The sequence below is a fragment of the Capsicum annuum genome, chromosome 3 (assembly GCF_002878395.1).
Source record: "Capsicum annuum cultivar UCD-10X-F1 chromosome 3, UCD10Xv1.1, whole genome shotgun sequence".
In the NCBI taxonomy this organism is placed as follows: Eukaryota; Viridiplantae; Streptophyta; class Magnoliopsida; order Solanales; family Solanaceae; genus Capsicum; species Capsicum annuum.
The window spans coordinates 100,353,602-100,367,573 of NC_061113.1; positions in this window are offsets into that span (position 1 = coordinate 100,353,602).

Sequence of the window (13,972 nt, forward strand, 5' to 3'; positions counted from 1 at the left end):
GAAGAGAACAAGAAAAAATAGTTAGTAGTATTAATAACCTCAAACAAAATATTAAATATAGTACAAGTAGAATAGATTATTATACATTTACTTTAGAAGAATAAAACGATAAACTACAAATATCTAAAATACTGGGAACATGAAATGGAAGGAATAAGATTAACAGAAAACCTTATAAAAACGAATTTAATTGAATATTTTAAAACAAAAGATATAAAATATTTAGAATATCTTAAAAATAATATAGAAGATTTACAAAAACTAAGAGAAAAAGCTAAAGAATATTATAGCAAAACATTTAATCAACTACCATTTAATCACCCCTCAAAATATGACTATCAGTAAAATTGAATATATTAATAAAATATATGAAAAAGAAAAATACAAGAACAAAGAAAAACAGTTAATGAATATTACTAAAAAGCATTTAACAATTACGTAAATTAATGGATACATCTTACGAAAAGAATAAATCATTAAAAGAAATCGAAACCCAACTATATAGTTTATACCAAGAATACAAAAGATTACATAGTACTAACGAGGATCCTATAACACTAGATAATTTAATTACGATAATATCTAATTTAGAATATGAATTAATAAAACATCTTAAGTCAAGAAGATAAAAATGAAAAATATTTCAATCGATAATATTTACAAAATACATTATATAAAGATAAATACTTATTACCCAATAACTATTTATTTCCTAATAAAGTTACTGTGCCTAATCCGCAACCCCCTACAGATCATTTTCGTGTATTTTAGCATTTAGAGCTTTTCTATAATTGTAAAAAGTTATTTATGACTTGCTGGGACTGACAGTTTGATTTTTGGGCAGTTCGTGAGAATTTTATTAATATCAAATTAGTTGTGAAATATTTAAATTGAATAAGAATTTCATAAGATAATATAGTCAATTACCTTTATAAAATTTATTTGATTTTTATAAAATTCTTTAGTTATGATATATCTATATTATCTTATAATAATTTTTATAATCTATTAATATTTAAAAAAAAGATAGTGACTCGAGATATGTTAAAATATTATTATTATTTTTATTATTATTTTTATTATTATTATTATTATCATTATTATTATATAATAGTGATTTTATTAGAAATAAGTTTCTAAGTATGATATATTTAAAATATTATGTTTATTTTATCATGAATCTATGCAATACTTAAGTATATATATATAATGGAACAAAAATATCTTGAAATTCAAACCCAACCCCACGTGAAAGTGGGAAATGTTGGCAACAAATATATAAAGTGCCACATATCAATTGCACAAGTGCCTTATACTGACACCCATCTCAAGTGTCATTAATTACTATATTCAAATAACATGCCGACATATATTATGTCAACTAAAGAATTTTTGGAATCATTTTCCTATAGATAATATAGTATGTATGTGTTTTAAACAAATTTAACCTCAATTTAACCTTACACTGGACGAACATTACTCCTATTTTGGTACACGTTGAAGAGAAATTCTGTAGGAAAATATTTTTATGTTGTATTATATCCGCAGAAGAAAATTAAGTTATTTAAGCTCGGATTCTAGTGGAGCATTATTTAAAAATTTCTTCGAGGGACTTTTAGCTTTAGTATTCAGGTGGGCTAGACTTACCCTATCTTTAGATTGAGCTTATGTATGATATAGTATACCATTATGCTAGTTTAGGCATGTAATTATAGCTCGGGTATCATTTGAAATATTGTATGCCTTACTTATCTAGTTAGGGCCCCATTTTAGTAGATTTCAGCCCTATTATCCCTTAGTATGATATAATATTTATGGACTTAGGACATGTTATTATGCTTGAAACCTCAAATTTCTCATATTTAGCTGAGTTATGCGTATGTTTATTTAAATGCATTTCAGTTATGGTTCAGGGCCAGTATATACTTTATTTCTGTTATTCAGTGAGTTTTGGCACCATTTTAGAATTTGTTAGGGAATTTTTCATAAGTAGCAAATTTATAGCTATAATTAGAGTTTTTATAATAACTGTTTCATAATTACAAAATATAGCAACTTGTATTTTATATTTTATAAAAATGTTGCTACTAAAATATATATACAACAAGATTTATTATCCTTCTTTTACTCAAATCAATTGAGTTAAATAAGGAAGCAGTAACTTCTTTTCTCATAAATTACTGCAGTAGATTTCTTTTTCATAAATTACCCTTATTTCAATCAGTAGATTCCTTTTACAAATCAAACTCAAATCTGAAAGATTATTATCTTCATGATCTTCAAAATTCAAAATAAAGCATCATTAATGTTTTTCTCTCTCTTTCACTTTATTATATCTCTAATTTTTTTTTGTGAGTTTTTTTCATCTTTTTTTTATCGTTTTACTTTTTCTTTTGATTTATTTTTTCTTTTTAGGTTATTTTCTCTCTTTTATTTCTCTTCTTTTTTTCCATTCTCGTTTTTTCTTTATATTTTTCTTTTTCATTTTTTTTCCTTTCTCATATTTGTTTTCTTTTCCTATTTTCATTTTCTGCTTCTTCTTTTTTTCTTTTTTTTTTTGCTTTTATTTTACACTTCTATTTGTCTTTCTTTTTTTTCCCCCTTTTCACTTCTTTTTTCAGATCTTTTTTCTTTTTTTGTCTTTTTTTATTTTTTTTACTCTTCTATCTCCATCTTTTATTTTTAAAAGACAAATATCTATATCACATATACATATTAAAAAAATATACAAAATAAATTAAAATACAAATTTGCATATATACTTACAGTACAAAACATACATTTATACCTGCATATGTATTTAAGGAAATACATATCTGACTCATATGTATATATAAGCATATAGGACACAAAATCTTTATAACATAAAGGACAACTATATACATATACATATAGGTAATCAAAAATAGATGATACATATTTTAAACAGTAAAAAATACAAATAAGTATGTACGTTATCCTCTAAAATGACAAAGAACAATTCAAAGACAAATTTAACAGCTTACAAAAATACATATGAATATGTATTTGTATATATAAAAAGGACAACTAAATACATATACATATAGGTAATCAAAAGATACATGATACATATCTTAAACAGTAAAAAATACCAATAAGCACACATGTTACCCTCTAAAATGACATAGAGCAGTTCAAAGAGAAATCCAACACCATACAAAATACATATAGCTCTGCATATGTATTTACAAAAATACATACCTGATCCATATGTATATTCTTATTTTATATGAGTCACCTTTATATTTCAAAAATAATATGAAGATATATAGTATAGTTATGTTTGTTACTGTTTAATATGAATATGAAATGTATTTCGTAAATACATATCAGAGTCATATTTGTATTTTTTTATATAGTAATATACATATGAATCGGATATGTATTCTACAAATACATATGCAGAGTTATATGTATTTTTTGTATTGTAATATATATTTAAAATAAAACAAATGCATGCTATGTATTTTGTATTATATTTTTGTGAAAGGTACATGTAATATGGATTTATGTCATTTTTGTTATAGAGATTTCATGTCCTATATGTTTATATTTACGTATAAGTCAAATATGTATTTCTGCAAATACATATGTAGATATATATATATATATATATATATATATATATATATATATTTTATACTATGAATACATATGTAGATCTGTATGCCTAGTTATTTTATATATTTTATGAATATGTATATGTGATATAGATATTTGTCTTTTAAAAATATCAGCTAGAGATAGAAGAGTAAAAACATAAGAAAATAAAAATAGAAAAAAAAAAGAAGTGAAAAAGAAAAAAAAGAAGAAAGAGAAAAAGAAGAGAAAAAAAAAAAAAAAAAAAAAAAAAAAAAAAAAAAAAAAAAAAAAGAAGAAAAAAAAAATAAGAAAAAAAAAAAAAATATAAGAAAGGAAAAAAAAGAAAACCAAAACGAAAAAAAAAGGACAAATAGAAGAGAGAAAATAAAGTGAAAAAAAATGAAAAAAAGAAATCAAAATAAAAAATAAAATGATAAAAAAATAAGATGAAAAAAAAACTAACAAGAAAAAAAAAGTTAGAGATATAAGAGAGTGAAAGAGAGAAAAAAACAGTAATGATGTTTTATTTCAAAATTTTAAAGATTATGAAGATAATTATCTTCAAATATAACAAAGAAAAAAATGAAAAAGAAAAAATTAATAAAAAATCAAAAAAGGAAAAGAAGAAGAGAAACATAACAGAAAAAATAAAGTGGAAAGAAAAAATAAAAAAAGAAATTAAAATAAAAAATAAAATGATAAATAAATGAAAAAAGGGTAGAAGATATGACTATATTTGGGGGGGGGGGGGTGAAATAATGGAGTAAAAGTAGGAAAACGTAAAATAGGCGATTGTCTAGTTAATGAGCAAAACAATGCTACTCTTGCTATAAACTGTAATTTTGCAAAAGTATTGCTATTTATTTTAATTATAGTTTTAAGTATGCTACTTTCTGTAATTTTTTCACTTCTTTATGGTATGGTTTCAATTTTAGTTTTATAGTTGGTTATGGTTACTATTAGCTCCTATATGAGTTTGATGATCTGGAAGTTCTGGTACTGATTATAGTTATTCTGGGAGTTGTGGTTCCTTTTCATTTTGATTCGAGTTCGACATCTGAATATGAGTTTTGTTGTATATCATATATGTGGTATTTCGCTATTACCCACTATTTGGTTACTCTAGCAAGCTACAGTTGATAAAATCTATAGTGTTTGGCATACAAACTTACTGGGATCGGATATTCATACTTCTTAAAAAAATTATGAGACTCATAAATTCTCATTGTAGGGTATTCCTGTGAACTGGTCACACATGCCCATCAAAGAGAGCATTAGTATCTTTGGAAAAATTATTTTTGCCTAAGGTAGCAAGTGGGCAAAATATATTAAACCTCTACAATTGGAATAAAGTTGTAGTTGCTAAAGAGATGTGGGCATTAGCAAAAAAAAACTGATTGTCTATGGATCAAATGGGTGCATGCCTATTATATAAAGGGTGTTTCTATAGAAGGCTGTTGTAGCCCAAAAAATACTACTTGGGTAGTAAGGAAAGTGATTGAATCAAGAAAGATAATTATACTTGCACCTAGTCTATAGGGTAACTTCCAAGATAGATTAAACCAGTATGTACAAGGGAAATTCTCTATCAAGAAGATGTATTTAGCCCTTCTCCCTGACATACCAAAATTTCCCTGGAAGAGGATTATACTCCAACCTAGCATTCATCCAAGACACAACTTTATTCTGTGGCTTTCACTATGGAAGAGATTGGCAACAATTAATAGGCTTGCAAGATTTGGAATCACTATGGACACCCTATGTGCCTATTGTCATAATGCTGAGGAAATATTTGCTCTCCTATTCTTTGAGTGACCAATAAGCAGAGGATTGTGGTGCAGATTACTATCATGGTTAGGCATTCAAAGGCACATAGAAAACTGGCAGCAGGAAGTAGATTGGTTGGCAAGCTGGGCAATAGGCAAACCAGGAAAATAAGCTATAACAGGCTGTGTTTTTGCAATACTGATATATGTAATCTGGAGAGAAAGGAACCAATGAGATTTCAGCAGGGGAGATTCATGCCAGACAGAGTTTGTAAAGAAATAACTGTGCACATCCACATCAGAGGCAGACAACAAATGAAGTGGAATTCAGTTCTGCAACAAATAATATCCATGCCTTGAAAAGTTAATTTTAGTCTTATTATGTTATTTAGCTTCTCGTAATTCCTATAAGACTAGTGGATCCTTCGGATTTTAGTGTGAGTCTTACTGGAGTTTGTTGCTTTACTTTTTGAGAGATAATTGGCTGGCTCTATCTATTTTCATAAACTTGTGGGGAAATAAAAAATTTTATTTACCAAAAAAAGAGAAGAGAATTGCGTACCTCTATCTGAAATGATGGAAACTGGTGCCCCGTGCAACTTGAAAATATCCTGAATAAACAAATTGGCATAATCCTCTCTAGAGTAGTTAGTTGTCATGGGCAAGAAGTGAGCAGAATTAGTCATCTTGTCCACAATAACCAAATTGAATCATACTAGTTAAGAGACCGCGGAGGACCAGTAACGAAATATATATTGATCATCTCCCACTTCCATATGGGCAACTCTATCTCCTGAGACATGTCACCAAGCCATAAGTGCTCTACCTTAACTGTTGACAAACTATAAACTTAGCGACAAAATTTGCCATATCTCTCTTTATATTGATCCACCAATACATCTCTTTCAAGTCATGGTACATCTTAGTTGAATCTGAAAGAACTGCATACCTAGACTCGTGAGGCTCAACCAAGATCCTTTCCTGCAACCCATAGACATTAGGAACGCTCAACCTACCTTGGTACCTCAAAATACCATCCCCCCATCTCAAATGCTATCTGACCCACATCTTTCTTAATTTGCATTAGAATAGGGTCCAAAACTTATTTCTCCTTCATTTCAGCACCAAAAGATGATTTAACCACTTCTTAAACAATAACTACTCCATTTTTGGAGTCCAAAAGATGAACTCCCAAGTTAGCCAACCGGTGAATATCCTTCACCAATCCTCTCTCCTCTTCTTCCACATGCGATAAGTTCCACATAGATAATGTATTTAGGGCAATAAAGACCACATTAACTTTACCTGGATGATAGTTCAAACTCATATCATAATCCTTAAGCAATTCAAGTCATTGCCTCCACCTGAGATTCAACTCCTTCTAGGTGAACATATACTGCAAGCTCTTATGATTTGAATAAATATCCATATGCACCCCATACAAATAATGGCGCCAAATCTTCAAAGCGAAAATCATAGCCGCTAACTCTAAGTCATGAGTAGGATAATTCCTCTCATGAACCTTTAAGTTGTCTGGAAACATAGGCCACCAAATTCCTCTCATGAACCTTTAAGTTGTCTGGAAACATAGGCCACCACCTTACCATGCTGCATCAACACACAATCCAGTCCCACACGAGCATCAAAATATACAACAAAACACTCAGTACCCTCAGGTAGGGTCAAAACTGGAGCAGAACTTAACTTATCTTTCATCTTCTCAAAACTACCCTCACAAGAAACTGACCACAAAAACTTCACCTTTTTTGGGCTAACTTAGTCAATAGAGAAGCAATAGAAGAGAAACTCTATACAAACCTCCTATATTACCCAACCAAGCCTAAGAAACTTCTAATGTCGATTGGAGTCGTGGGTCCAGGACACCTCCTAATCTCCTCTACCTTTTGTAGATCCACCACGATCCCTTCACTGAAACAACATGCCCAAGAAAGGTCACAATATTCAGCCAAAACTTACACTTGGAAAATTTAGCATACAACCTTTGTTCCTTAAGATCTATAACACAATTCGAATGTGATTGGCATGATCCTCTCACTCTTAGAATACACCAAGATATCATCGATGAAAACTATCACAAACAGATCCAGAAATTATCTAAACACCTAGTTCATCAGATCCATAAATACGGTTGGAGCTTTAGCCAACCCAAATGACATAACTAGGAATTCATAATGACCATATCGAGTTCAAAAAGCAGTCTTGAGAATATCAGTATCCCAAATCATCAACTGATGATAACCGAGTGAAGGTCAATCTTAAAAAGGCATCCAGCACCCTGAAGCTGATCGAAAAGGTTATCAATCCTAGGAAGAGGGTACTTATTCTTCACTGTAACCTTATTCAACTATCGATAATCTATACATATCTAAAGAGACCCATCTTTCTTATACATAAAAAACATGTAAGCACCCTACGAAGAAATACTAGGACGAATGAAGCCCTTATCAAGAAGATTTTTTATCTGATCATTTAACACTGCCGGAGCCATTCTATAAGAAGGAATAGAGATAGGATGGGTATCTAGTAGAAGATTAATTCCAAAGTCTATTTCCTTATTGGGAGGATTCCCAGGAAGATCATCGAGAAACACTTCAAGAAACTCACTAACCACATGAAAAAATTGCAAAGAAGGACCCTCAGAATTTGAATCCTTAACCCAAACTAGGTAATACAAACACCCTTTGGAAATTAACTTATGAGCTCTAAGATAGGAAATAAACCTCCCTTTAGGCACTAAGGAACTTCCCTCCCATTCGATTTCTAGTTTATTAGGAAATTGGAAACTAACCTTTTGGGTCCTACAATTCAGAGAAGCATAGCACGAATGAAGCCAATTCATCCCCAAGATTACATTGAAATATACCATATCAAGATCTATCAAATCTACCAATGTCTCTCTATAAAACATAGACACCACATAACCCCTCTAGATCCTTCTAGCAACAATAGAATCACCCACCAAAGTAGATATAAAAAAGAGATCAGAAATACTTTCGGGACCAAAACCAAAATGCACAGCCACATAAGGGGTCATATAATAAAGGGTAGATGCTAGATCAATCAAATAATACATATATCAAGAGAAAAGTTATAACATACCGGTAACAACATTTGGAGATGCCTTAGATTCCTGATGGGTAGCAAGGGCATAGAGATGATTCCAACCAGCGTCAGTACCAGAAGTAGCACCTTTTGGTGCAGAGCAGAAGAAGTGACGACCAAAACTTTATTAGCTCCATTAACTACCTTAGCTGCAGGAAAGTCTCGATGCATGTGACCAAGATGACCATAATTAAAGCACTAATTTTTCCCTCATCATAATAACCTCGATTAAGCTGATCATAAAATCTATAAAGAAGATATGTTGGGGCTAGCTGAGCTCTACTAGCCTGAGACTGGGCACCCTGTGCCTTGGGACTGTTACTGGCCTAAAAATGACGAATACCAGATGGCTTAGGATAAGGATCACTAGCCGAAGAATATGAACAAAAATTTCCCCAAGTCCTCTTCTTACTCCACTATCTATCGTCTTCCTCACTAACTTCCTGACCTTCACCCTACTTTGAATTCCTGAACTTCTTATTTTGCCTCTCTTCCATCTTCATGTATCTCTTATTTTCATCCTCTACCTATTGCATATAAACCATAAGCCTGGACATTTCTATGTCATTATTTAACATAGCAGCCTTGCATCTAATACTAGTCACAGGACAACCTAGAAGAAAATTTTTCTCATCTTATCCCTTATAGAAGACACCAACTCTGGAGCATAATGAGACAACTATTGAAATTTCAAAGCATACTCCTTCACACTCATCTCTCCTTTCTTCAAATTCAGAAACTCCTTAGGCTTAGCTTTCCTAAACTCCTGAGGAAAGAAATGATCAAGAAAAACCACTAAAAACTCATCCTACCTAGCCAACTCTGTATCATTATATCTTAGCTGCTCTCACTTATCATACCACTAATAATCTACATCTTTCAGTTAATATGCAAAAAACTCTACATCTTCAAATTCAGTAGCATCCATCACCTTGAATATCTTCTCCATCTCATCTACAAACCCTTAAGAATACTTTTCAACCTTAGAGATAGCAAAGGTTAAGGGCTTCAATCTCATGAATTAGCTAACCCTAGTGACCTCAAAATATGGAGCAACAAAACTAACACCATCAGTCTGAAGTTACCGAGATGTCACCAACTGGGCAAGCAAATGAATGGATTGATGAAACTCCACATTAGAGATGTCTTCTTGAGGTAGATGATCATAGGTTCCGCAAGCTTAGAGAGCCCGAGGAGAATTAATGGGAACTAGTAGAACTCCATGAGGGGTAGTATAATCAGGAGTAGGGACCCTAGACTGGGTTTACACTCCAGAAGTAGGTCGAGTTCCTTCCACATTGTCCTCAGGTAGAAAAGAGGGTCCAATAGAGTTTATACAAACATTAGATCTTCGGGGAGGCATGATCTAAAACACGAGTAAATTAAGAATTAGATGAATTCAAGACACCAAACTCTATAGCCCGAACTTAATACACAAGAAAGGGAAACATTCTTAAATGCCATATAGCCTCCCTCTTATAAGTGTGGCACACTACATACCCATAATAGGGACTCTAGTCGACATTGCTTTGTGGATACCCAAAGACCCTAAACCTAGGCTTTGATACTAAGCTTGTCATGAATCAACCCTGGGCCTAGTCACGATGGGTATCTCAAGCCCAGTGAGGGTCGGAGAACACCCCATTTGCCTAGTCACCTGAGCAGAGTAAATATAATAGCAAAAGCAACCCAAACATAATATGAAATATAGATAGACAACTCAATAGGAATTAAGAATTAATAAATTATAACCACCCACACTTTCTTTATAAAAGCCTCTAAACCAAAATGCCAAGTTAGGTCAAGACATTCCCCCGACCATGGCCAAAAAAGGAATCCAATATATAAAATAAATTGATGAGATTTTGATACTCATAAGAATATAATGAAATGTTTGGCCTTCTAGAATATAGAGGCTCACTATTTTAATGTAGTCCAACTGATGAACCAAAATCACCTAACTCTACACAAGGTAACTGAAGAACCCCTAGTACCCTACATCATGAAATAATGTAGCATCCTGGGATGGTTAGCGGGGTGAGCACTAGCATGTAACTCCAGAAAGAGATAAAATAGTGCCATATTCAAATCAATACAAAACCATTTAAAAGCCATATGAACACATTCATATGTACATATATATAAGATACCGAGATAGGGAATAAGATTTAACATAAAATTTTAAAACCATTAACCTGGACTATGTAGCTCTAAGGGCACCCATGGGCTATATGAATTCAGCTCCTCCTGCTGAAAGGGTCCCTGTGCATGTTATCCACACGAACCAGGTAATGGACGAGCACCATAGGACTGGTGGATAGCTCAGCAAATACCCATTCTCAAGTGGAAATGGGAGCGAATCATGATAGATTTTGTAGGCAGATTGCCTCGCAAATATCACTATTTTGATAGAATTTGGGTTATTATGGATTGATTGACCAAGTCTGGACATTTTTCCCAATTAATGTCTCCTACAGTTCTAAAAGGTTAGCCTCTGTGTATATTTAGGAGGTAGCTTACTTACTTGGCGTATTGTGTCTATCATTTCAGATTAAGTCTTTAAGTTAACTACTAGCTTCTAGAGGATATTTTAGGAAGAGTTGGGTACCCAGGTTGTGCATAGCACTAGATTTCACCCTCAGAATGATGTTCAATCGAAGGATATTATAAGGTCCTATAGAATATGCTCCATACTTATGTGTTGGATTTTGGGAGTCAATGGGACCAGTTTCTACCTTTGGCAGAGTTTGTGTATAAAATAACTTCTATTCCAACATTTAAATGGACCCATTTGAAGAATTGTATGGTAGGCAATACCAATTCGTGTTGTTTGGTTTGAGACTTCTGAGTCTAGGTCGCGTGGGATATACTTGGTTCGTGAGTCATTGGACTAAGTTTGGGTGATTCAAGACATGATATGAGCATCTCAGAGTATAAACAAGAGTTATGTTGATCATAGATGTTGTCCATTGAGGTTTAGAGTTGGGGATAGGGTATTTCTATGAGTATCACCTATGAAAGGAGTGATGAGGTTTGGGAAGAGGGACAAGCTTAGTCCCAGGTTTATAGGCCCCTTTGATATCCTATATACAGTGGGGATGTAGCATATGCATTTGCATTGCCTCCTGCCTTTTTATCTATCCACCTAGTATTTCATGTGTCTATGCTATGATAATACATTCTAAATGAATCGTACATACTTCAGTAGGACTCGGTTCAGTTGGACGAGATGTTGGAATTTGTTGAGGAGCCTGATCCATTTTGGCCAAAGATGTCAGATAGTTGCGCTCTAGGGACATTGCAGTATTTAAGGTTCACTGGCATCACCATCCAATTAAGGAGGCTACCTTAGAGAATGAGTGTGATATGCAAGCTCAGTATCCCTACCTGTTTGAGCCTTCAGGTATTTTCTTATCCTTTACTTTAACGAACGAAAGTCCTTTTAGTAGTGGATGTTGTAATGACCCTCACAGTTATTTCCCTTATTTTCATGCATTTTTTATGTTCAAAGTTTTTCTATAACTGTCCTAAGTAATTTTTGACTTGCTAGGATTGACAGTTTGATTTTTTGGTAGTTCGTTTGAGAATTTTATTAAAACTAAATTAGTTGTGAAATATTTAAATTAAATTAGAATTTGGTAAGACAATATAGTCAATTACTTTTCTAAAGTGTTTTTGATGTTTGTAAAATTCTTTAATTATGATATATCTATATTACCTTATAATAATTTTTATAATCTATTAATATTTTAAGCGAAGATAGTGAATTTAGATATATTAAATTTTATTATTATATAATAGATGTTTTATTAGAAATAATTTTATATTAATTATGGTATATTCAAAATATTGTATTTATTTTACCACAAACTTATGCAAAATCCGAGTGTGTGTGTGTATATATATATACACACACACACACTATAACAAAAACAACAATATTCCCAGTAAGTTCCCACCAAGTGGGGTATAGGGAGAGTAAACTGTATGCGGTCCATACCACTACCTCTGAAGAAGTAGAGAGGCTATTTTCGATAGACCCCCGGCTCAAGATATAGAGACACTAGATAAGGACCGTAATAATACATGAAACATGGAACATGTAACAAGAAACATGAAATAACAGAAATAAGAAATAAGGCACCCATAAAGTAGTACGATACACTAACCAACTGCAAGCACCCACCTACCTAGAGACTCCATCCCATGAGTAAAGACATACAACCACTATCAAACTACCCCAAAGAGCACATAACTACTTGCTATGACTCACTTCCACGCACTAACCTTCTACCCTAATCCGAGTTCTCTAAACTTTCCTATCTAGGATCATTTCCTCAGTAAACTGTACCTGCTCCAAGTCCTATCTAATCACCTCACTCAAGTATTTCTTTGGACAACCTCTACCCCACCTAAAACCATCCAAAGCCAACCTTTCGCACCTCTAAATTGGGGTATCCGTGCGCCTTCTCATCACATGCCCAAACCATCTCAACTGCACTTCCCGCATTTTAGCCTCCACCGAGGCCACTCCCACCTTCGCTCAAAAAACCTCATTCCTAACACTGTCACCCCTAGTAAGTCCACACATCCAATGTAACATTCTTATTTATGCCACCTTCAACTTTTGGATGTGAGATTTCCTGACCAGTCAACACTCTGCACCATACAACGTGGACGAACGGACCTCCACTCTATAGAATTTGCCTTTAAGCTTGGGACACGCCTTTTTATCATACAACACTTCTGAAGAAAGCCTTTATTTTATCCACCCCGCCCTAATAGAGTGCGTGACATCCTCATCAATATCTCTATTTCCATGAAGCATAGACCCAAGATACCTAAAACTATCCTTTCTACAAATAACCTACGATTTCAAATTCACTACAACCTCGTCCTCCCGAGTCATATTGTAGAACTTACATTCTAAGTACTCTATCTTGGTCCTACTTAATATGAACCCCTTGGATTCCAGGGTTTATATCTACACCTTTAGCTTATCATTAACACCTCTCTGAGTCTCATCAATCAAGACTACATCATCCGTTAAAATCATACACCACGACACTTCTCCTTGAATATTTTGCATCAAAACATCCATCACTATAGGAAAAAGAAATGGACTAAGTATTGATCCCTGGTGTAACTCTATCAAAATAGAGAAATGCTCTGAATTCCCTCTCACTGTCCTTACCCGAGTATTCATTCCATCATACTGAGATAAAAATATCTTGAAATTCATATCCACCCACACATGAATTGGGTAATATTGGCAGCAAATATGTAAAGTGCCACTTATCAATAGCACAAGTATCTTATATTGACACCTATCTTAAGTTTCATTAATTACTATATACAAATATATGCTATCATATATTATATTAACTTAAGAATTTTGGGAATCATTTTTCCTATAGCGAATATAGTATGTATGTGTTTTAAACACATTTACCCTTAATTCAACCTTACACTAGATGAAC